At 36.8% G+C, this 26,211-nt stretch overlaps 1 long non-coding RNA gene across 1 annotated transcript in view; it reads right to left on the bottom strand.

Annotated features, from left to right (window-relative positions):
- Window positions 1-26,211, bottom strand: part of LOC122241231 — an 82,006-nt gene that overhangs the window by 3,744 nt on the left and 52,051 nt on the right. The window contains exon 3 of the long non-coding RNA XR_006221265.1: window positions 17,762-17,837. This is a non-coding gene — a long non-coding RNA (uncharacterized LOC122241231). The remainder of the gene's footprint in view (window positions 1-17,761; window positions 17,838-26,211) is intronic.

The raw sequence follows: 26,211 nt of genomic DNA, 5'->3' as shown, positions 1-26,211 counted from the left end.
CAGCAGAGCAGTGAATCAGCGATATAGAGGACAAACTTATGGAGAATAATGAAGCAGACAAAAAGAAGGAAACTAAGGCAAAAGAGCACAATATAAGAAATAGAGAACTCAGTGACTCATTAAAAAGCAGTAACATCTGAATCATGGTCCCAGAAGATGAGAGAGAAAAAGGAGTGGAAGATTTATGTGAGTAAGTCACAGCAGAAAACTTTCCTAACCTGGGGAAAGACACAGACTTCAATATCCAAGAAGCACAGAAAACTCCCATTAGATTCTACAAAAGCCAACCATCAACAAGGCATAACATAGTCAAATTCACAAAATACAAAGATAAGGAAAGAATCATGAAAACAGCAAGGGGGAAAAAACGTCCTTAACCTACAAGGGAAGCAGGACAGGTTTGCAGCAGACCTATCCACAGAAACTTGGGAGGCCAGAAAGGAGTGACAGGATATATTCAGTGTGCTGAATCAGAAAAATTTGCAGCCAAGAATTCTTTTTTTTTTTTTTTAACGTTTATTTATTTTTGAGACAGAGAGAGACAGAGCATGAACGGGGGAGGGGCAGAGAGAGAGGGAGACACAGAATCGGAAGCAGGCTCCAGGCTCTGAGCCATCAGCCCAGAGCCCGACGCGGGGCTCGAACTCATGGATCATGAGATCGTGACCTGAGCCGAAGTTGGACGCTTAAACCGACTGAGCCACCCAGGCGCCCCAAGAATTCTTTATCCAGCAAGGTTGTCATTCAAAATAGAAGAAGACATAAAAAGTTTCTGAGACAAACAGAAACTAAAGGAGATTGTAAACACTAAACCAGCCCTACAAGAAATTTTCAGGGGACTCTCTGAGGGGAGAAAAGATGAAACAAAACAAAAAAGACCAAAAGCAACAAAGATGAGAAAAGACGAGAGAACACCACCAGAAACTCCACCTCTACAGGCAACACAATGGCAATAAATTCATATCTTTCAATACTCACTCTAAATGTCAAGGACTAAACGCTCCAATCAAAAGACATAGCATAACAGAATGGATAAGAAAACAAGTTCCATCTATATGCTGTTTACAAGAGACCCATTTTCCACCTAAAGATACCTTCAGATTGAAAGTAAGGGAATGGAGAATCATCTATCATGCTAATAGTCGCCAAAGGAAGCCAGAGTAGCCATGCTCTTATCAAACAATCTAGATTTTAAAATAAAGACTCTAACAAGAGATGAAGAAGGGTATTATGTCATAATTAAGGGGTCTATCCATCAAGAAGACCTTATAATTGTAAACATTTATGCCCCCAATGTCAACACCCAAATATAGAAATCAATTAATCACAAACATACAGAAACTCATTGATAATAATACCATAATAGTAGGGGCCTTCAACACCCCACTTATGTCAAGGGACAGATTATCTAAACAGAAAATCAATAAGGAAACAATGACTTTGAATGACACACTGGATTGGATGGACTTAACAGATGTATTCAGAACATTTCGTCCTAAAGCAGCAGAATACACATTCATCTTGAGTGCACATGGAACTTTCCCCAGAATAGATCACATACTGGGATACAAATAAGCCCTCAAAAAGTACAAAAAGATTGAGATCATACTGTGCATACTTTCAGACCACAACGCTACGAAACTCAAAATCAACCACAAGAAAAAATTGGGAAAGACAACAAATACTTGAAGACTAAAGAACATCCTACTAAAGAATGAATGGGCTAAGCAAGAAATCAAAGAGGAAATTAAAAAAGTACATGGAAGCCATTGAAAATGATAACACCACAGCCCAAAACTTCTGGATGCAGCAAAGATGGTCATAAGAGGGAAGTATATAGCAATCCAGGCCTTCCTGAAGAAGGAAGAAAGGTCTCAGATACACAACCTAACCTTACACCTTTAAGAGCTGGAAAAAGAACAGCAAATAAAACCCCAAACCAGCAGAAGATGGGAAATAATAAAGATTAGAACAGAAATCAATGCCATTGAAATTAAAAAACAACAACACAAAACAACAAAAAACAGTAGAACAGATCAATGAAACCAGAAACTGTTTCTTTTAATGAATTAACAAAATTGATAAACCCCTAGCCAGTTTGATCAAAATGAAAAAGTAAAGGACCCAAATAAATAAAATCAACAACGAAAGAGGAGAGATCACAACCAACACTGCATAAATACAAACAATAATAAGAGAATATTATGAGCAATTTTATGCCAATAAATTAAGCAATCTGGAAGAAATGGACAAATTCCTAGAAATGTGTAAACCACCAAAACTGAAACAAGAAGAAATAGAAAATTTGAACAGACCCATAACCAGTAAAGAAATTGAATTAGTAATCAAAAATCTCCCAAAAAACAAGAGTCCAGGGCCAGATGGCTTTCCTGGGGAATTCTACCAAACATTTAAGGAAGAGTTAACACATATTTCTTTGAAGCTCTTCCAAAAAAAAATAGAAATGGAAGAAAAACTTCCAAACTCTTTCTATGAAGTCAGCATTACCTTGATTCCAAAACCAGATGAAGACCCCACTAAAAAGGAGAACTATAGACCAATTTCCCTGATGAACGTGGATGCAAAAACCCTCAACAAGGTAGTAGCCAACCGGATCCAACAATACATTAAAAGAATTATTCACGACCAAGTGGGATTTATACCTGGGATGCAGGCTGGTTCAGTATCTGCAAAACAATCAGTGTGAGACATCACATCAATAAGAGAAAGGACAAGAACCACATGATCCTCTCAATAGATGCAGAGAAAGCATTTGACAAAATACAGCATCCTTTCTTGATAAAAACCCTGAAGAAAGTAGAGATAGAAGGATCATATCTCAAGATCATAAAAGCCATATATGAAAGACCCACCGCTAACATCATCCTCAATGGGGAAAAACTGAGAGCTTTCCCTCTAAGGTCAGGAACATGACAGGGATGTCCACTTTTGCCACTGTTGGAAGTCCTAACCTCAGCAGTCAAACAACACAAAGGAATAAAAGCCATCCAAATTGGCAAGGAGGAAGTCAAACTTTCACCTCTTTGTAGACAACATGATACTCTATGCAGAAAACCCAAAAGATTCCACCAAAAAATTGCTAGAACTGATCCATGAATTCAGCAAAGTCACAGGATAAAATCAACGCACAGAAATCGGTTGCATTTCTATACACCAATAATGACACAACAGAAAGAGAAGTCAAGGAATCGATCCCATTTACAATTGCACCAAACACCATAAAATACCTAAGAATAAACCTAACCAAAGAAGTGAAAAATGTATACATGGAAAATTATAGCAAGCTTATGAAAGAAATTGAAGACACAAAAAAATGGAAAAATATTCCATGCTCATATATTGAAAGAACAAATATTGTTATAATGTTGATACCACCCAAAGCAACCTACATATTGAATCTAATCCCTATCAAAATAACACCAGCATTCTTCACAGAGCTAGAACAAACAATCCTAAAATTTGTATGGAACCAGAAAAGACCCCAAATAGCCAAAGCAATCCTGAAAAAGAAAACCAAAACTGGAGGCATCACAGTCCCAGACTTCAAGCCATACTACAAAGCTGTAATCATCGAGACAGTATGGTACTGGCACAAAAACAGACATTCACATCAGTGGAACAGAATATAGAACCCAGAAATGGGCCCACAAATGTATGGCTAACTTCTCTTTGACAAAGCAGGAAAGAATTTCCAATGGAATAAAGACAGTCTCTTAAGCAAATGGTGTTGGGAAAACTGGACAGTGACATGCAGAAAAATGAACTTGGATCACTTTCTTACACCATACAGAAAAATAAACTCAAAATGGATGAAAGACCTTAATGTAAGACAGGAAAGCCATCAAAACCCTTGAGAAGAAGGCAGGCAAAAACTTCTTTGACCTCGGCTGCAGCAGCTTCTTATTCAACATGTGTCTTGTCTGGAGGTAAGGGAAACAAAAGCAAAAATGAACAATTGGGACCTCATCAAGATTAAAAGCTTGTGCACAGTGAAGGAAACAATCAGCAAAACTAAAAGGCAACTAACAGAATGGGAGAAGATATTTGCAAATGACATATCAGATAAAGGATTAGTATCCAAAACCTAGAAAGAACTTAATCAAACTCAACACCAAAAAACAAATAATCCAGTGAGGAAATGGGCAAAAGACATGAATAGACACTTTTCCAAAGAAGACATCCAGATGGCTAACAGACACATGAAAAAATGCTCAACATCACTCATCATCAGGGAAATACAAATTAAAACCACAATAAGATACCACCTCACACCATTCAGAATGGCTGAAATTAACAACTCAAGCAACATAGATGTTGGCGAGGATGCAGAGAAAGAGGATCTTTTTATGCACTGCTGGGGGGAATGCAAACTGGTGCAGCCACTCTGGAAAACATTATGGAGGTTCCTCAAAAAGTTAAAAATAGAACTACCCTACGACCTTGCAATTGCATTACTAGGTATTTATCCAAGGGACACAGGTGTGCTGGTTTGAAGGGGCACATGAACCTCAATGTTTATAGCAGCACTATCGACAATAGCCAGAGTATGGAAAGAGACCAAATGCCCATCAAAGGATGAATGGATAAATAAGCTGTGGTATATATATAGAATGGAGTATACTTGGCAATCAAAAAGAATTAAATCTTGCCATTTGCAGCAATGTGATGCAACTAGAGGGTATTACACTAAGCTAAATAAGTCAGTCAGAGAAAGACAAATATATGAATTCACTCATATGTGGAATTTAAGATACAAAACAGATGAACATAAGGGAAGGGAAGCAAAAATAATATAAAAACAGGGAGGGGAACAAAACATAAGAGACTCTTAAATACAGAGAACAAACTGTAGGTTGCTAGAGGGGTTGTGGGAGGAGGGATGGGCTAAATGGGTAAGGGGAATTAGGGAAGACACTTGTGGGGATGAGCACTGAGTGTTATACATAAGGGATGAATCACTGAAACCTACTCCTGAAATCATTATTGCACTACATGATAGCTAACTTGGATGTAAATTATAAATAAATAAATAAATAAATAAATAAGTTGCATATTTTTGTTTGATAATTTTATCCCCCTCCTTTTCTGTCTCCTGTTTCTTTGGAGCTACTATTAGTTGACTGTTATTCCTGAATTTGTTAATTTTCTTTTCACTATTGCCTTTTCTTTTGACTAATGATTCCCCTCTTTTCTAAGATATTTTCTTGACCTTATGTTCCAGTAGTTATTTTTAGTTATCCTACTAACTTTCTTAAAAATTCCTTTCAAGGGTTCTTTCTATTTCCCTTCTGTTCACTTAGTTCCCATTTTCATGGCATCCTGTTTTTGTTTTACAGAGGCATTATATTTTCTCTCCAAGGCTACTGATGGTAATGTATCATTCTCCCATCATTGTAGATAGGTAGATTGTTCCTACACAGAACTCCAAGTTAAATCACTTTCTCTCAACATTTTTAAGGCATTAGGCATCCTTTTATAGCTTCAAGGGTTATTGTTGAGAAGTCTGAGATTATTCTGATTTCCAATTCTTTGTAAGTTATCTAGATTTCCCCTTTCTACTAGACTCCTTTCTTTATATCTGGCATTCTGAAATTTCATGATTATATGCCTTTTTCAGCCATAGTACAAGGCACATGTCAGTGCTTCAATTTGAATACGTATTCTATCAGTGGAGGTTAATAATTCCTAACATTTACTGAGTGCCTATCATGAGCCAGATACTGCGTTCAGTGTATCCTTTCACTGACACACCCCACAAACAACTGTATGATATAGATATTATTATTATTTTAAAGAGGAATAAACTGAGGTACAAAAAGTTATGTAACATATCAAAGGTAAGGTAAAGGAGCAAGACGAGCTTTCTGAGTGTAATGACGTAGTGGTTATGGCCACTATCAGGCTTAGAGTCTCATCATCATGGAAGTGATCATCTCACCAAGATGACTTTTCAGATCTTTATGTGAATATGTGATATGTGAATTCTACAGTTTAACTCTCAGATATTAATTTTAATGCTAATATCTTGGCAAAGGGAGTATGTGACATGGAGTGGGGGGCACCATGTAATAGGAAACTTTAAATTTGAAGCAAATATTAATGAAAAATCACTGTATCTTTGGGGAAAAATTAAAACGTGAATTTTCTTTTTCAAAAAGATTATGTTCACACACCTAAAACTGTCTCATCTCAGGAAGCCTGCTGGCACCAAGAGCAGTAGCTGGTGGTGATGAGAGAAGTATGCACAGTTTACCTCTGTCTTGCTTCTTAAGTGGGCCCTCTGTTGGAAGCACCTTAACATGGCTACTCACAAAAGTTGTACCAGCAACACAACAGCCAGTCGGAGAGTGATTCAGATATCTATTGAGACATTTTTTTTCAGGGGTCCTGATATATATGTGTAAATTAATCTCTGGGAAGATGATCCTTTTGGATGTTAAGGATTCTATGGAGAAGAGATCCAGGAAGAAGATTGGAAAGCAAACATTTCAGTCAAGGGGTGACTGGCCTTCCTGAGTAAAGCTTTTTGAATGTAAGTCAAAATTACTAGGAAGTTAATAGTACTTCTTTAGAATAACCTTTGGAATTATCCAAAATAAGCATTTAGACACAGGCACTTAATTCTGAGTAATTAATGTCTGTCTATATAACCCAGCAACTTAATGAGCTGGGGCGTAGCAGGGGCACACTGAGTCACTGGAGAACCCCAGAGGGCTGGCTGTGAAAAGAGACCCTCAGCTTGCCAGGGTTTTTGGTAATAGCTGGAACATTTTTATAGGCGCATCATTATTGAGTTCCAGCCTAAAGGCATATTGGCTCTAGGCAAGGTTTCATGTACCCTATTATATTGCAGATACAAATGCATCTCTAGATTAATTGTGACAGTCAACTCCTTCATCTTCTATGGGCAAAAATTTTGAAAGCATAATTCTCTGTAGTAAATTAGCCTTGAGCTGAGAGATAGATTTGGCCTAAAAACCAAAATCATCAAGTAGATAATCTTTGATGCCTCACTTTGTGGTCCTTTTCTCTCCCTTTTAAATCATCTTTTGGCAGACTCTCCAGCCTCCAGTATTTTCATCCTGATCTTGGTCCCTCTCAAGAGAAATGCTTTAATAGTTTACCAATAATAATTGCCTAATTAGTATTACATCATGATATTCTACCCAAGAGTATATGGATTTAAGAAGAAGCTTTGTAGGAAAGGAATCCAAAGAAATGATGTGTGGTAAAATTCCATATTCATTCATGGGACATTAATTACTGTTCAGATGCTAAGAAAACAAGGATTAATAAGACGTGGTTCTAACCTTTGAGACTTCCACTGTCCAGTAGGGGAGACAGAAACATAAAAAAACTAATTATGTAATAGAACATGATGAGTTTTAATCATGGAAACAAGATAATGGGTTGACTTATTGTATTTGGAGTAGGAGGCTGAATTGAATAGAGGAAATCATGAGAGACTTCATGTAGAAAGTGACAGTCGAGATAAATAATCTATGGTAATAAATAATGGGGGAATTTTAAGCACCCAATACATTTAAAGGGTGAAGCTGATTGTCTTCCAAGATGGGAAAGAATTTTGAGCCTCAGGACTCCCTTGGACCCTACTGAATCATGTTGCGTAGAAGAACCCTTATTCTGCCTGCCTTGAACAGCACCAAGAGCAGCAAAACCTGCAGCCGACAGCAGAGTCAGAAATGACAAAGAGCAGGAGGTGTTTTACTTAGCTCTCTCTAAGGGAAACAGCAATGTCCATAACAGTTTAAAAAAAAAAAACTGCTGGGAAGGCTACTCTACGCCCTCATAAGTCCAGATTTATTAAGTGCATTAAAATGGTGCTGCCAAAAGGAAATAACTGGAGAATTTTCTGGAGCCAAGGCGGGCAGAATATGCAGTGATGAGAAGTTGGAAAGCAGCATTATCATTTTCCAGACTGGATTTCACTTTGTTCCACTTCAACCAATGGCCACCTTGGTCCAACACAAAATTTAAAACAAGACCATAGCGTGCCTTTGTTCCAAATGAGAAGATGGAAAATAACACATACAATAGAAGTAAGGAAATCCTTCTGCAAGCTTCCTTGGCAGGAAAAGGTGCTAGGGCAGGGCCGGGAAAAGGTGGAGGAGTAAAGAAGGAAAAAGACTGGAACCAGTGGCTTTTAACATTTTACACTGAGGCTTTGTGTGATGGTTGTGTACATTGTTGAAAAGCACAATGGTCAGTTATTCCTTACATCAGAATTGACTGTTTACTTGGCTAATTATTTTAGTAATCTGAGGACCCCCTCCTGTGGTTGAAGCAACACTAAGTAGGAACAAAATGATGGAAGTGGGTTCCAACAGAAAGGTAAGGCTGTGAACTTGAGCTTCTTAGTTTGAGACATATGGGCTATATCTAAGGGAGAGCAAATGTGGAATCTAAAATGGTTTATCTGCAGTTTTTGGCTATTATAACTACTAAACACAGAGGCTGTACAGATGACCTGGCTTTTTTGGACTGAAGATGGTTGAAGAAGTTAAAGAAGTTTCTGAGGAAAGAAAATTATTGCTCACAAATTTGGCTTATGTACCTATCTATGCTTGCCAAAGCCAAGCATAAATTATTTTCTATTAGCAATTGTTTTGTCCAATATATTCCTTATGTTAAGTTCTCCAAGATGGCTTCATTCACTAAACAAATGTCTTTTTGAGCATCCACTACATTCAAGCACTATTTTTACTACTTAAGATGGTACAAATATAAATTATAGGTGCATTTTGTTTTCAAGAAGATTAGTGTATAATAGAGGAAATAAGTATAGAGCAAGGTAGAAAGTGGCAAGTGCCTTGAAAAGAGTATAGTTACTGTGCTACCAACATTCAGAAGAGATTTACTTTACTTGTGATGTTCAGAAGAGACTTTGTGGGTAAAAAAGGGCTAAATTTGGCCTTCAGTGAGCCTAAATGCATACAGATGGAGTTGAGTAGGAAGGTCATTTCAGTGGAACCTAGATGCTATGAGTAAAGACAAAGACACAGGAAAGCTCAAGGTGAGACAGAAATGATGAGTAGATAGTGACTTCCTGGGAGGAGTCATCCAGGGAAATGGTGGGAGCTAAGTAAGGTGAGGAAGAATGCCAACAGGCTGTAGAGGGCTTTGAACACTAGGTGAGAGAATTTAGACATTTTTTTCAAGTCAGTTGGAAGAAGTCGATGTATTTTTCTTAATTTAAAAATTTTAAATTTTATTGTGCTAAGAACACAACATGAGATTCACTTTCTTAATAAATTTTAAGTGTATAATATTGTATTAACTATAGGTCTAATGTTGTACAGATCTCTAGAACTTGCTCATCTTGCATTTCTGAAAATTTATGCCCATTGATCAGTACCTCCCCACTTCTCCCTCCCTACTACCCCCTGGAAACCACTATTCTATTTTCTTCATCTGTTTGACTCTTTTAGATACATCATATATGTGTAAAAGTGCAGTTTTGTCCTGCTGTGATCAACTTATTTCATTCGGCATATAATTTCCTCCAGGTTCATCCATTGTGTCACATATTGCAGGATTTCCTTCTTTTTAAAGGTTGAATAATATCCCATTGTATGTATAAGCTTATTTTCTTTATACATTCATCTACCATTGAACATTTGGTTATTTTCACACCTTGACTATTGTGAATAGTGCCACAATGAACATTGGAGTGCTAGTATCTGTTCAAATCATGATTTAATTTCTTTTGCATAAATACCCAGAAGTGGGACTGCTGGATCATATGGAAGTTCAATCTCTCTCTCTCTCTCTCCCCCACCCTTACCCACCCCTCACTCTCTATCTGAATTCTGCTACTATTGGGTGGAATGTTCTGCATGTTTGTTAGGGTCCATTTGGTCTACAGTGTTGTTCAAGTCTGCTGTTTGTTGTTGTTGTTGGTGGTGGTGGTGGTGGTGGTGATTTTCTGTTTGGTTCTTTTATCCCTATTAAAGGTGGGGTATTGAAGTCTCCTACTGTTATTGTATTGCTGTTTATTTCTCCCTTCAGTTCTGTCATGTTTGCCTTATATCTTTAGGTGCTCTGATATTGGGTGCACGTATATTTATAATTTTTATATCTTACTGATGAACTGGCCCTTTTACCATTACATAATGTCCTTTTTCTATCTGTTGTGACAAGTTTTGACTTAGTGTATTGTGTCTGATATAAGAATATAAGAATGTTCTCTTTTGGTTACTATTTGCATGGAATACCTTTTCTTATCTCTTCACTTTAAGCCTATGTGTGTCTTTATTTATGTGTTTAGAAATAAATAAATACCTTGTAGACAGTATAGTTGTACCTTATTTTTATAATTCGTTCAGCCACTCTGCATCTTTTACTTTGGGAGTTTAATCCATTTTCATTTAAAGTAATTACTGATAGGGAAGAATATACTATTGTCATTTTTGTTCATTGTTTTTTGTCTTATAGTTCTTTTGTTTTTTTCCTGTCTTGATGCTTTTCTTCGTGTTTTGCTGATATTTTGTATTTTATATGCTTTGATTCCTCTTTTTCTTTTGTATAACATCTATAGGTATTTTCTTTGTGGTTACCATAGGGCTTACATAAAATATAACAGTCTATCTAAAGCTGATATCAACTTAAATTCAATAGTAAACAAAAATTCTATACTTTACTAATATCCTTCTTATACTTTGTTATTGATGCTATAATTTATATCTGTTTCATATCATATATATGAAACATATCATATACTGTATATAATATATATCTATTAATATATTTTTAGTCAGTTATTTTTAACATTTTTTTCTTTTATATACTAGAATTGTCTTTTAACTCATACACTAGAATTACTCACCACCATTATAGTAATACAGTATTCTATATCTGTCTATATATTTACTTTTGGCAACACATTTTATACTTTCTAATGCTACTATATTGCCCATTAGTGTTCTTTCTTTTTTTTTTCCAAGTTTTTAAAAAATGCTAGTTAGTTAACATACAGTGTAATATTAGTTTCAGGAGTAGAAACTAACACCCAGGGCTCATCACAACAAGTACCATCCCTAATAGCCATCACCCATGTAGCCCATCCCCCACCCACCTCTCCTCCAGCAACCCTCAGTTTGTTCTCTATAGTTAAGAATCTATTTTATGGTTTGCCTCTATTTTGTGTTTCCCTCTCTTTTTCCCCCTATGTTCATCTGTTTTGTTTCTTAAACTCCACATATGAGTGAAATCATATGGTATTTGTCTTTCTCTGACTTATTTCACTTAGTATAATATCCTCCAGCTCCATCCATGTAGTAGCAAATAGCAAGATTTCATTCTTCTTGATGGCTGAGTAATATTCCATTCATCTCTATCTATTCATCAGTCAATAGACATTTGCACCACTAGACTTGCCTTATAAAAAATGCTAAAGGAAATTCTTCAACTTGAAATGAAAGGACAGTGTTAAGTTAAAGAATTTCCTTTAGCATTTCTTGTAAGACAGGTCTAGTAGTGATGAACTTCTTTAGCTTTTGTTGGTGAAAATCTTTATCACCTCTTCATTTTTTTAGGGACAGTTTTGCCTGGTACAGTATTCTCAGTTGGCAGTTTTTTCCTTTCAGCACTTTGAATATATCATCCCATTCCCTCTGGCATGCAAGGTTTCTGCTGAAACACCCACTAATAATCTTGTAGGATTTCCCTTGTGCTTAACAAGTTGCTTTTCTCTTGCTGCTTTCAAAATTTGCGTTTTGTCTTTCTGTATCTTTTGACAATTTGATTATAATGTATCTCTGTGTGGTTTCCTTTGGGTTCATTTTATTTGGGATCATTTGGGCTTCCTAAATCTGGATGTCCATTTCCTTCCCAAATTTGGGGTTTTCAGTGATTATTTCTTTGAATAATTTTATCCTTTTTCTTCCTCTTCTTCTCCTGGACTTCCATAATATGCATATTGGTCTTCTTGATGGACCAGAAGCCCCTTAAGTTTTATTCATTCTTTTTGCTCTCTGATTGGATATTTCAAATGAACTGTCTTTGAATTTGTTGAGTATTTTTTTCTGTGCTCTAGTCTGCTGTTGAACCTCTTTATTGAATTTTTCAGTTTAGTTACTTTATTCTTCACCTTCATGATTTCTGTTTGGTACTTTTTAATGTTTTTTAATCTCTTTCTTGAAATTTTCATTTTGTTCATAAATTGTTCTCCTGAGCCTCTTGAGAATTTTTATGATGATTATTTTGAATTTTCTGTCAAATGTTTCATATATCTATGTTTCATTAGAATCATTTTCTGGAGTTTTATTGTATTCCTTTGTTTGAATTGTGTTTCCCAGTTACTTCATTTTCCTTGATTCTGTGTTGGTATGTACATATTAGGAAAGTCTGCCATTTCTCCCAGTCTTCACACATTGGCCATGTACAGAAGACCTTCACCAATCAACCTGGCCAGAGCTTGTGTGGGCCTCTCAAATCTTCATGCTAGTCCAAACTGCCATCTTTGTTCTTAGTGGCCTCCAAACATCTAGATTACGTCTCTTGGGTTCTGTCTCTTGAGAGACTTTTTTTCCCTCCCACCTGCTTGCTCTGTGCTGAGACAGGACTCCTCCTGTGGCAAGTGTCTGCTCCCTAGTTCAAACTACCATCTTTGTTCTCTGTAGCCCGCAAGAATCTAGCATTTACCAGGTCCCATCAATGCTGTAAGACAGGCAAGATAAAATCCAGTCCCTTAGGAATCATCTACAAAATCTGAAATATCGGATATGCAACCTAACTCTTTGCCTTCTCAAGGAGAAGCTGGGAGCTGGGGGTTTCCTCCTGTTTATATTCCTCCTGATTATTGTTCTGGGTGTGGAAAGAGAGGGTGTCTTACATTTTCCTACCAGTTTTGATGTGGATGGTTTCACATTTGCCTGGGATGCAGGAACCTTTCAACTAGTTTCTGTATTTCTCACAGAGGGAATTGATCTGTGTACTACTCTTGAATTGGTATGTTCATGAGGGAAAGGAGAGTTCAGGGCTTCCTATTCTGCTATCTTGCTGAAGTCATTCTCAAAGAGGTTTTTAATCAAGGTCGTTGATATAATCAAAGAGATGGTTTCTGAATATTTATCTGTCATGAATTTTATAGGTGTACTAGCAAGCACATTGATGCAGATGAGCCACAGGTAGGTGTGGCCACCAGAAAGGTTTTTTTCAAATTAAGGTCATAGAAAGTACCTCGGTTTCATTGGTCTTGATGTATGCTAATCATTAGAGACAATTTATGCAATGTAGTTTTACTTCATCTTTCCTTCTTTCATCCATCCATCCATCAAGAAGAGATGAATACTCTTCTATGTGGTCAAAACAATATGTTCTCATTATCCCAATTCCTAAATCATGTAAAATGAATATATGATTTTCAGGAATTTAAAAACATAAGTAAAATAGTATCTGATTAATATGATTAAGCTTGAAGGCAAAATCAGGTGTCCTAGTTAAAAGTTTTCTCAATTTGAACAATTCAAATTAACCAGATAATGAACAGATCAACTCTGATTTTTGGCTATGGAGACTCCAGGTATATACCAAACAAAATGAAATGGAGAATTAAGGCAATTCAGTCTCCAAATTCTCTTCTTAAGAGAAACATAGAATGAAAAAAAAATATTTGAAGAGGTGAGGATTATGGATTGACTAAATTTAGCTATATTAGTAATGTTTAATAATTACTTACAGAATTATGATTCCTTATTAAGTTTTCCCCATGTAGGCATTACAAACAATAAAATGCTTATTTAGAGAATTTATGAGCTTTTAACCTACCTGATTTTCTAACTATGGAAATAGTCTTATGTTGTAACTGTCATTTGGTCCTTTATGGGTCAGTGGTCCTAGAATATCTCCTCATACCCATCCTCTAGCAAACTCCATCAATATGGCCAAGATCTTCATCTGAAATATCCCAGGATCAGGCTTTGAACATCTTCTCTTTTATAACACTTAACCTCCAAGTGATTTCATCTAGTTTCATAGTTTTAAACACCATCTATATTCTATTGACTCCCACATTTTTATCTCCAGTTTAAACCTCTGTGAAATCCAGAGCTGTAAATCCATTTGTCTACTTGACATCTCCACTTGGATGTCTAAAAGGCATTTCAACTATACCAAGTTCAGCTGTCTTTTTTTCTTGAATTTTGCACTTCCATGCACTAAAAATACTGTACCTCCATTCATCCAAATGGTCAAAACTGTTGTCATCCTTGTTTCCTTTCTATCCCACTTTCAGTTCATTACCAGATTCTCTCAGTTCCACCTTTAGACACTATCCAGAAGTCTTACCGCACTTCTACTGTCACCATCCTAGTTTAAGCCATTATCATATCCTTCTTGCCTGGATTACTGCAATGCTGTCACTGACTGATCTCTATGCTTTTCCCCTGGATCCCTTACAGTCTTTTTCAACTTAGTAGCCAGACTGATTTGCTCACATAGAATAGCTGTAGGCTTCTCATCTCTTTAATATAACTTTCTTCCTCTGCAGAGGCTACCTACCAGGCTCAGTTCTGGTTGACACATTAGGCCTGGATTGGTGTGGCTCTGTGCCCAGAGCAATCTGGTTTTATTCACCAACAGCAGTTTACAGTTTCATTTGTACCATTAGAGAAAAATGTCTGGAACTTCCCAAATAGCATAATGCTACAGCATATTAAAGGGCTGCAGCATTATCCTTTCAGAGCCCTCCATATGTGGGCAGCTAGAGTTTAATGACTCTTGGTCCATTTCATTGAGGCTAAGCTATGAGTTGGGTGGATAATTTCAGGAGGCCAAGTTTTGTTGCTCATTGGCTGTATTCACTTAGAATGCATTTGAATACTGTAATTTTCTATTAGCTGGTGTCTTACATCTGTAACATAGGATTATTAAACCTTTTTTCTGACCACAATAACGTATGTCAGGAAGTTCTCCTGATATTTATTCCCAGGAGAGGTAAGGTTGCATTTGCTTCTCATTCATCTCAGTAAACTATATAAATGGCAATTGTGGTGTTCTGTCCCACTATACGTACCCAGTTGTGTGGCTGCATGCTTTAACCATGGGAATATATCTGTATCTTTCATATTCAACGAGAGCATTTTCTATTTCATTTTCAGAGTCCCTTGAGATATGGTGTCAGTTGTAGAACATGAAAGTCTGACAGGAGAGTGAGTATCAATCAATCAAATATTTACTGAGTGCTTACTAAGTGAAAGGCACTGTGCTAAGCTGGGTTTAAGCAGAGTATTAAGAGGAGTTGGAGGAAAAGTGTTCTTTTTTTTTTAGAAACTCTCAGAGGTTCAATGTCAGACAGAGGAGAGAAAGCTGAGTAGAATAATACTTTTCCAGATTGTGCAAAATTGTGAATTAGGTGTTTTCACCTCCTTGTTTTTACTTATTTCTCTTTCTTGATTCCTTTTCCTTCATGTCTTTTCCTGTTTACCTAGGCCCTTTATACTCTCTCGTCTACACTACCCAGTACCAGCATTATTTTCTTAAGCTGTAGTTAGGCCTTTGGGGTGGGAGTGGGGTCCCATAATCACACTTACCCAAATGCCTCATTTCTTCAATGCCATCCCATTGAGTTACAACCTGCTCCCCTCATCTCATTAATATATTAATGATCAAAACCATCTAACTCATTTATTTACCAAGGTGATTTACATTTTAATAGGTATCTTATACATGACAATATTTACTTTAAAAAAAACCCCAAACCTCTAAATACTACATTAAAAACACTCTGGCAGATTAGAGGGGGTGAGATTTGTTTTTCAGGTAAGTGTGTATTTCTGGAATCCTTCAAATCACACTTCTGTTGGCAGCCACCTATTTTGTTCAGAGGTATAATTAACCGTATTCACTACTCATTTAGTTTTTTTTTTTTTCCCATGGATTCAATTTGAAAGAAACTTGCAACTGCTTAAATTACCTAATTTCCCTTGCACATTTTCATTTAGCAGTTGTTGAAAAGAAAAAAAAAACACTTTGCATTTGAAACCCCAAGAAACTGCGTTGTTTTATTATTATTATTATTATTATTATTCATGTATTTGCAATGTATTTGTTGATGTACAGGTGATTATTTCTTTAGATTTTCAAAATTGCATCTGTATTTCCCAACTCAGAAGAGTTCTCACATGAAGTTCATGCTGAAAAACTGATGGGACTCTAATATAGGTTTTAAAAGTATCGTGCTTTGCTCAAAATTGGTTATAGTTTTAGAAAAAGAAGAAAGGCTGAAGTAAAGTAGGCTAGCTACATGATGCATCAGGGTGAAGAGCCACATGGAAAGATGGCGGCCAGAGAACTTCCGGACTCCAGCAGCTTCAGTGAGGAAGCCCTGCTGATGTGTGTGTAGGTCCATCTTCCTCCAGATCTCTTGTGTGATGGACTGAGCTGTATAAGAAGTATGAAGGAAGAGGGACTCTACTTTCCTGACTGTGAAGGGAAATTCTGAGCTGTGGAAGGAGGAAAGGACAGCCTGGAACACAGGAACAGATAAGGTCCTCTCTAAAGAAGTAAGGAAACAAGGCATTATGAGTTTTGATGAAGTCTTAAAATGTTGAACTTTCATAGAAAGCTCTGAAGCCCAGAAACCTCAAAGAAATCCAGAAGCTGAAGGTAAGCAATACCAGGAATATAAGAAAAGGCTTCTCAGAGACAAGGCAAGGATAAAAGCTAAAAGTTAATCATAAGAAATTGCATACGGAATATGAACACGACTAGATTGTATTTTCTTTCAGTCTTTCTTCCTTGTGGTCTGTTAGGTAGAATATTTTAAAATCATTTGAAAAATAACCAGCAGTTTTATAGAAGAAACACTACTAATTGGATTTTGTGTATTTTCCCCTTCTCTGGGTCATCCATCGTGGCAATGTTGGATCTAGACTCTCACTAACAGCAAAACCTGGCCCCTTATGGTGGCCTCAGGATTAGAGAAATAGGAACATAGAAGCCAGCACAGCACATATCTAGGTTTGCTTTGTAGATCTAACCCGTAAAGGATAGTAACCTAAAAAATCCCCAGAACAACACTACAGCCAGTATTGCTGGTAGGCACATTATAGACATAAATTTGAAAACTTGAGAGCATCCTAGTTAGCCAGAAAAACATCGTGGCATCCTGGTGTTTGTGGGTTTGCAGATGCCTGGCACTGATAGTATTTGTCCCATTGCAGGGTGGTCAGGGGTAATGTCATGCAGATTAACAAATGTGTTTTTCATTCTCCTCTAACAGTCTTCTTGAGACCACAAGCTTAGACCACAGGTCAGAAATCCAAGACAGGACTCAGAATGTGTGTGCAACTGGCTTAGAGGCTTCCTGCATTGAGGAGCCGGCTGTTCTTGTGATTGAGCAATGAAAAGAACTTTCTCCCACATGGCAAAAGAGCCAATTCCACCAGACTGAAGGCTACATGTGATAGTTCATGTCTTAGGTGCCTTTTGATTTTAATTGAGTGGATTCTTTTACTATTTTGTCAGAGATCTAAATAATGTCCTGTAGCCTTGCCTCTTAAATTCACTTTTCCTATAGTGCTGCTTACAAATTCCTGAAGTTAATTATTTAGTTGAAGAGTCTGCTCATAAAGAAAGTGTAGGAAAATCTGTCTCATGGTTATTTGGACTAGTGATAATGAATGATAAAGCGAGCAATGTACCACACACAACTGTCACAATATAGCAGGTACTCAAATGTTGGAGGAAAACAGTTCTTTTCTTACCCTTCAACTCTTACCTTCCCGCATTTCCTAAGATTATCCCTTTCTTTTAATTGGCTCTTCACATGTGAAATAAACACACCACTTGATAGCCTATTAAAGTAAACAACCAGAAATGAATAAAACTGTAGACCAGGATTTCTCCATTTCATTACTGTTGACATTTGGGGCTAGATAATTCTGTGTGTGGGGTTGTCTTGGATACCGTAGTATGTTCAGCAGCATCCCTGGCCTCTACCTACTAGATGCCAGTAGCAACCCCCTGGTTATGATATCCAAAAATATCTCCAGACATTGCCAAATGTCCCCTGAGGGGAACAAAATAGCCCTTGCTGAAGACCAAGCGGATTAACCACGCCCATCCCTTTTTGTCTCTCCTCAGCTCTCTACTCCTCTCTACTCGTGGAGAAAAAAGCAAATGACAACACACAAACAAACATCAGGCTTTTGTTTAAAACAATAACAGTAACACTGCCAGAGAGTCTGGTTTCTCCAGGGGACCTCATTCACAATGTGACTGGAGCCAAGTTTTCAGTGTGAATGGTCTCCCCTGGGCTTGGGCAATGCTGGGGCCCTCAGAGCGTGACTTGGGACCAGGACACAGGCAGCCCAGTTCTTTACACCTTCCGTTTGGAGTCCTGGGCAGTGAGAAACAGTGAGCCATCACGTTTCCCAACAGCAAGAAAACTCCATTAGGTTCACCATCCTTTATGGAAAATCATAGGGAATCGTTTCCAAAAATATAGATGTGAATTGCAAGGGTTCTCTGGATAATTTTCAGTTTCCCAGTTAGTATCCCTTAAACAGAATGACTCATTCCCTGAATATTCCATTTATTTGAGAGAGTGGTTACTGTCTGAATAATAATTTTTCTCCTATGATATTTTGGCAAACCATAGAAATAAATCCTGGTTTTGGAATGGGATAGTTCATTGATTGACATTTGTCCCAGGATAAATTACCATCTGATAAAATTCACAATTCTAAATCCCACCAGTAGTTTCAGATACATCTGTTTGCAATTATCCTATCATTTGCTAGTTATTTCTTCTGATGGTTCACAGCTCTCTATATTCTCTGAATGTGTTAAAAGCCAATGGCTATTCCTTAGCTTGAATTTTTCTTCTCTTTAATTAGTCCTATTCTTGGCACTCCTGTGAGCTTCTCTAATATATTAAGCTCTTGGGTCAGTGGTCTAATTAACATTCAAATAGCTCTCAGTTTTTTGTAATCTACAACCCCAAGGGGGCATCTTCTTTTTGATATTTAACGGGCTATTTACCTTATTACTATTTCCTCAAGTATCTACAGAGGCTGAGTTTATAAAAAATTTCCAAAACCACATAATTATGATTATTATTATTTTCTGTTTTCATTATTTTAAAATCCAGGTTTTATGGTATGCAAAAGCAGCCAGGTAAAGACCCAATGCCTTGATCTTACCTTCCCTGACAGATCTTTTTCCTCCATTTTTAACAGTGCTGTATGCAAAAAGCCTTTGAACTGTATTCATATTGCCTTCATCCTCTGAAAATTCTAGGGATTTATCCACTGGGATATGATCAGTCATTCTACATTGGTGAAATCCAGATGAGCTGGAAGATGACAGCAGTATGATGGGGAAGTTGGGTGCTACTCATGTATGCATGAATGTAAAGGGTAGAATTAGGTTTCATGGTAGATGCTGAGAACCAGAGAGTATGGTGGGAGTTATTTGGAATGTGAGAGCAGGAGGGGCTGACTTCAGAGATATGATGTTCAAGCGAGTTGTGATATGGGCACAACTGTACAGCTCTCCAGCTTCATTTCTGACCACTCCTGTTTGCACATTTAAAGGCCTCTGTGTGTGTGTGTGTGTGTGTTAAATGTTTCTGCTAAACGTTTATTTCTTTAGTGCACTCCAAACCCAATGAAAGGGAACAAACACACTGCCAAAACTACTTTTCTGTTTGACACCAGAGTGCATCATCCTTGCTTTTCTTTAAATATATGTATTTTTAATGTTTATTCATTTCTTGAGAGACAGAGACAGAGTGTGAGCAGGGGAGGGGCAGAGAGAGAGGGAGGCACAGAATCTGAAGCAGGCTCCAGGCTCTGAGCTGTCAGCATAGAGCCCAATGCGGGGCTTGAATTCACGAACCATGAGATCGTGACCTGAGCCGAAGTCGGAAGCTTAACTAACTAAGCCACCCAGGCCCCCCTCCTTGCTTTTCTTTAAAATCATGATTACCGTCATTGTTTTCATAAAGGGAAATATTTATTGCATGACTTCTATTTGTAGGGCACAGTCCTAGGCCTAGTGACTAGGGCCCCTCATTGACTTGCCATTATGCTATAAATCAGATGTTTTAATTCTTCATGCTCTGTTTCAAGGTACCATGTTAGTATGCACCCAAGTTTTTGTAGTTTCCTATTCTCCCATCTTTTCTCTTAGCTAATTTTAGGCAAATCTGTTCAATACTTTCATTATCCTAATCCTGCTTTTAACTCTTTTACCCTTTTGCTTTGCCCATTGCCTAGAACGTTCCCTTTTCCCATTTTTTCTTCCAAAGAATTCCTGATTTACATTTCACAAGGAGACTGTGAGCCACAGATGAGAAGTTTATATGGCCCTAGTGGTGTCACCCTCAAAGGGTGTGCAGAAGAATTAGGAGACTAGAGGTTTCCATTCTTGAAGATCTCATGTGACTTGTAAGACTTGAAAAGGCAACATGCTGAACATTGTTTTGGAGTGAGGGCATTTTAGAGATATGTAGCAAAGTGTTGGAGCTAACAGAGTATGTCAGTAACCAACTTGATCTTAGTCTGAACATGTAGTAAGGAAATGACTCCTTCATCTACTGGAAGCAAAGTGCAGGCATAACAGAAACATAATACACATTGGTTATTTCTTCTTTGTGTCCATTGTTTGCTTAATTTTCATATGTAATACTGATGTTCATGCATTTTTTATTTTGTAAACTTCCCAAAAAAGAGGAACTATGACTGTATACTTTGTACTTATCCCCAAACAGGGTGATAGATAGATAATGTGTTTTGTTGATGATGCTGTTTGACTGATCTTTTCTTATCACTGCAGTGCTTATTGACATCAATCACTGTCCACCATCTTTTGTTCCTGATTTCTATAAACACTTCACAAATTTAAATTATTCAACAGACATTTGGCCATGGGACTTAGCAACTCTGGTTCTTATGAGGTCTCTTAGGGAAACATACTGAAGACATGTGAAGGTACTACTAACCCCATAAGGGTATAAATAGAGAACCAAGGGTACTGAATTTGAATTTATGATCTGGAAACCATGCATTCCATGGTGGCAATTCCAGGGTTCTTTTGTACGACAACCAAAAATAATTTAAGCTCTCTGTGACTCTACTTCTTGCCACTTCCCCCTACCCTTCCCATATAAAAAGGGAAAGTATCCTTAATCTTTTTGGGCCTCGGTTTCCTCATGTGTGCAATGGAGATAACAAGAGAACTTACTTCAAAGGGTCCTTGTGAAAATTGGATGAGTTAATATATGTAGAGTTTAGAATAGTACATTGTATATAAAGAGTGCCAAATAAGTGTGTGCTATTATTATCTGGACTACCTCTTAGTATGAGGCAAGTGCTAGCCAAGGAAAAATCTCTAATTGTCATGAGGTATTTTTTTTATCTTTGAGAAGAGGCTCCTGGCAATCGAATAGCAATTAGCTATGCTTCTCTAAAGAAAGCACTGATCCTGTACTGGTTCAGGACGAAAGTCCTTTTTACGTGTAATGGCCAATATTACAGAAATGCTGGGAATATTTACTAGGAAGTTTTACCTAATGAGTACAAATTGCAGTAAATGTAATAGAAGTTGAAAACATTTGCTGTATTAATGATGCAGGAAACAATTTTTAAAAATAAGCAATGGGAAAATTATATTGCAATGATTTAAACACAGAAAGTCTCTGTATTTGTGTTGCATCACACACAGTAATTCTGTGGAGATACTTTTTGGAAAAACACAGTCATTACTATAAATCATTAAAAATAATCAGTGGAAAGCTTATTGACTATAATATGAGGAAGGAACACTTTTTAGCCAGTATTTGCAGAACAATTTTCCTGAAGTAAAAGCATTTTGTGCTGTAGCCACAGAATGGACTGTCATCTCTTAGTCTCTTTAACGCTGTTTTGCTTTGGTTTGGGGAGACATGAAAAACTATATATCAAAAGATGGAAAAATGAATATTTTAAGGCAGGGACAAACAGTGTGGAATGCTAAATGAAGGTAGAGAAAAAGTCAGTTTAACAGACATGCCATAAGGCACAGCATGAATATGAACTGCAAATTTGCCCCTGAACTTCCTAATGGCCAAAATCAAAGGAGAAAGTATGAGCTACAACATTCTTTCTGACCATATAATAAATAGACCACTGAGTTGTTAGGAGAAGCAAAGAGTTTCCTGGTACTGAGGTCTAATAAAAATTTCTCCTGTAGGTTTTCACAAAGGGGACACTGGATAATGTGGTGGATGTTGTTTTTGGTCACCTAGCTACCATAAAGACAATACTGTTATAACATTCTTTATTGTGTCCCTCAGAGAGGCCAATGGCAGAACATCAACTCACTTCAGTAGCAGTAACTCTGCAAGAGATCAAAGTAAGAAGGTCTGGGCAGATACGATACCCTGACTGGCTAACCTGAGCATTACTTCTTGCAGCTGAATTTTAGGGAATCCCTGCAGACTGATGAAAAATGTACTGAGCTAGGAGGCAGAAGACATACACTCTGTAATGGTTTTGCCTCCGAGTGGAGATGTCACCATGGGTTACATCTACTCTTGCCCCAGGTGGGTACCCCAGAAGCAAACTCCTAGACTCCTATTTGGGTACAAGTGACCTATTATGAAGACAATTTTGTAAAAAAAAAAACCACAAAACACAAAAAACCCAAAACCCAAACTCTGAACTTTGTATACCAGGTAGTTCTTGGCTGTCCTGGGCTGGGAAGTGAGAGAACCAACAATCAATGTCTTCAGACTCTTTGTAAAAGGCAAAGGCTCTGGGGCCCAAGAACAATTCTCTAAAGTCCCAAAGGCAAACTGTTAACTACCAAGCAAAATCAACCCCCTCCAGTGGGACACAACAGGGTCTGCACCAACTTCTCTTCTTTGGGCCTTACGACTTCATTTGTAACACAAAGTGGTAGGATTTGATCATCTCTATGTAGCGTCAGTATGTGATTATAAATTCTGCAGATCTAACCTTAGTTTTTAACTCTTCTGGGAATACTGTTTAAATTACAGCATGGCGATGTACCTTAAACAAATTGAAAACGGCTGATAGTCTAGTACAAAAGTAAAGGTGATACCATGAACTAGCCAGACTGCTGTTTGTTAATGTGGAAAGGCATCCCAGGGGCTTTATCTCTCCTGGTGGATCTACAGAAGGAATGAGTGTGATACATGGGAAATTACAGGCTGGGGAAGAGCCAAGACTTGAACAGTGGTTAGAAGATGGAATTTTGTAAATTGGGTTGAAAGCCAATTATGGAATACTGAATAAAAATTACTCGGCCTTTATGGCCGCTGTGGTACCTGTTCAGACCAACGGATGGTAGTGTTTTTTCTCTCTTTCTTGGAAAAGATTTCATCCACCCTTCTCTAACAGCACATAGCAAACCTGCCTGGAGGTTGTACAGGGCTACGAGGGCCCTGTAGCCCTTGACACCCATATTCCACTGTGCGTTCTCCTCATTCTTCTTCCATGCAACCCAGGAGGATGGGAGGTGGTGAGAAAGCTTATTTGCACTTAATACACATTCTTTCAGTTTGAGTCTCTGGGAAAGGCACATTTGTTTATCCTCTAGTCTCCAACTTTAGAAGTAGAAATTTAATTCCTAATCAAACATATAGATTATATGACTATGGACAAGTCACTTTGTTAAGCTTCAGTTTTCTTACGTGTTAACGGGGATATCATAGTATCTATCCCATATGTTTGTTATGAGGAATAACTGAAATATTGGCTATCCACCATATAGAGCAATTCTTGGCCAAAATTACGATGGTCAATATTGTCATCTCAGGTGGGGTGATGTTTTGAGATCTGGGCACAGTGGGAGAACACAAAGACAAACAACCACATTTTTGTTGGTGAATAATTTACAAACTTTTAATAAAAATGTGGTTTTTTTTTTGTATTTGTGTTTATTCTTGCAGCTGTCAATACAGAGAACAAACTGAGGGTTGCTGGAGGAGAGGGGGTACATTGTCTAAATGGGTGATGGGCATTAAGGAGGGCGCTGCTGAGATGAGCACTGGATGTTATATGGAAGTGATGAATCACTGGGTTCTACTCCTGAAACCAAAACTACACTGTATGTTAGCTAATTTAAATTTAAATTTAAAAAATTAAAAGAAAAAAAAGAAAAAAGAGAAAAAAAAGTTGGTGAATTATTTTATCTGACCTAACTGCTCTAAGATGTCTCTCTATAGATTCCAAGCTTCTTCTTAGTGTGTATCTTATATGTCTATCCTTTTTAAAACAGCTGATGAAGATAAAAGCACAAAGTGAAATAAATAACTCATATAAAGTACCATGAAAGAATAATGTTAAATATATCAGTTGTTACACTAAACAGAAACAGACTGAATCCCTCTATTAAAACACAGAGATGATCTGCTTAGGTTAAGAAACAAAACTCAGTTATAAGTTATTTACAAGTAACAAACAACTCAAAATGATATTGCAAATTTGAAAATAAAAGAGTAAAGATACCAGGTACATGCAAATAAAAAGAAAGAATGAGTCATACTATTAATATCAAAAAGATAAGTTAAAAGATATAAAACAGGGTAAGAAGAGACATGTATTTGTTAAGTGGTGCTGTTTATGAACATATATCACAATGAAATATCAATGTGTACCAAATCATGGAGATAAATATGCAAAGGAAAATAGTTAAAATATAAGAAAATTATGAAAAATTAAACTTGCAGTGGGAGATATTGTTATCCTATTTCAGGACTGATGAATCTAGTTGTCAAATGTTACCAAGGACACAGAAGACTTGAATCACACTATTACACACACACGGTCTGAATTTAATAGATATGTATATAGTGTTATATCTACGTATTTCAGAATAGCTCTCTATTTATCAGCTATTCTCAAACGTTTTGGTCTCAGGATCCCTTTACATTCTTAAATATTATTGCAGCCCCCAAATAGTTTTTGTGTGTGTGTGTGTGTATGTGTATGTGTATATATATATATATATATATATATATATATATATGTATATGTATGTATACGTATATATATACATGTATATATATATATATATATGTGGGTATATATGGCTATATTTTAGAACATATGAGTTATAATGTATCTATATTTACCACATTAGTAATTCAAACTGATAGTTGAAAATATTAACTTATTTTAAACAACAATAAACTCATTACATGTTAAGAATAATATTTTAGGAAAAAAATATTTTTAAAAACAAAAAGTACAGAGTGACAATGTTTTGAATTTCCAATATATTTAATGTCTGGCTTAGTAGAAGAAAAATGCATTCTCATATTTCACTTCTACATTCAATTTGCAATTCAGCTGCAGTATGTGAGGAAAATCCAGCCTCATACAGTTTCAAATGTAGTTAAGACAAGAAGAGTGCTAACAGCCTTTTCAGATAATTATGGATATTCTTCTTTAGTATACACCAAAACTTGGCCAGTGGTGTGTTCGTAAATATTAGGTGCAATGTGAAATCTGAAATTATATCAATGAGTCTTATAGACTCAGTTTACACTGACATCCATTGATTGCTTATGCACTTAGAAGGGATTTTTTACCCATGTATTGTTTTGTAACATCATGCAGTGGTAATGTGTTTATTGAGTTTGCAGATCTTCCTAATGTTGACAAGTCATTTTACATTATTCAAAAACTAGACTCATTAATATCGTCACCAATTTCACCAGAAAAATCTTTAAGTATTAGAAAGGGGTCAAGATCAAACTAGTTTTTCAAACTTCTACTTTTGTTTAAAAGTTGTCTTTTACCTTTAGCAAGAAATATTGTCAATTATTTTCCTTTGTGTGTGTGTGTATTGAGTAAATCCGCTCTCAATTCAATCACACAACTGATTTTCCTTGAGGCAACCATCTTACTTTCATACACAGCAGAAGTACTTTTTGCACATTTTGTATTTCATACTACAGAATATTAAAAAGATGTCCTTAGGGTTAAGTTTTAACGTAATTAATTATTTTTGCTGCTTCATCAGGATATTCTTAAGTGAAACAAGCATTTTTTGTTCTATTGCAAGTGTGTTTCAGTGAAGAAAATGACTTCCATAATAGTTCAGTGTTCTTTCTTGATTTGGGTTAAACAACTTTACCCACCCTTTCTTTTGCATATTAGTACAAATGCCAACACAATAAAAATGCAGATAATGTCTTACTTTTATTATGAAAAT

This window comes from Panthera tigris, chromosome C1 (assembly GCF_018350195.1).
Source record: "Panthera tigris isolate Pti1 chromosome C1, P.tigris_Pti1_mat1.1, whole genome shotgun sequence".
Classification (NCBI taxonomy): domain Eukaryota; kingdom Metazoa; phylum Chordata; class Mammalia; order Carnivora; family Felidae; genus Panthera; species Panthera tigris.
Note: the sequence above shows the minus strand (reverse complement) of the source record. Positions and strands in the feature narration are given on the sequence as shown.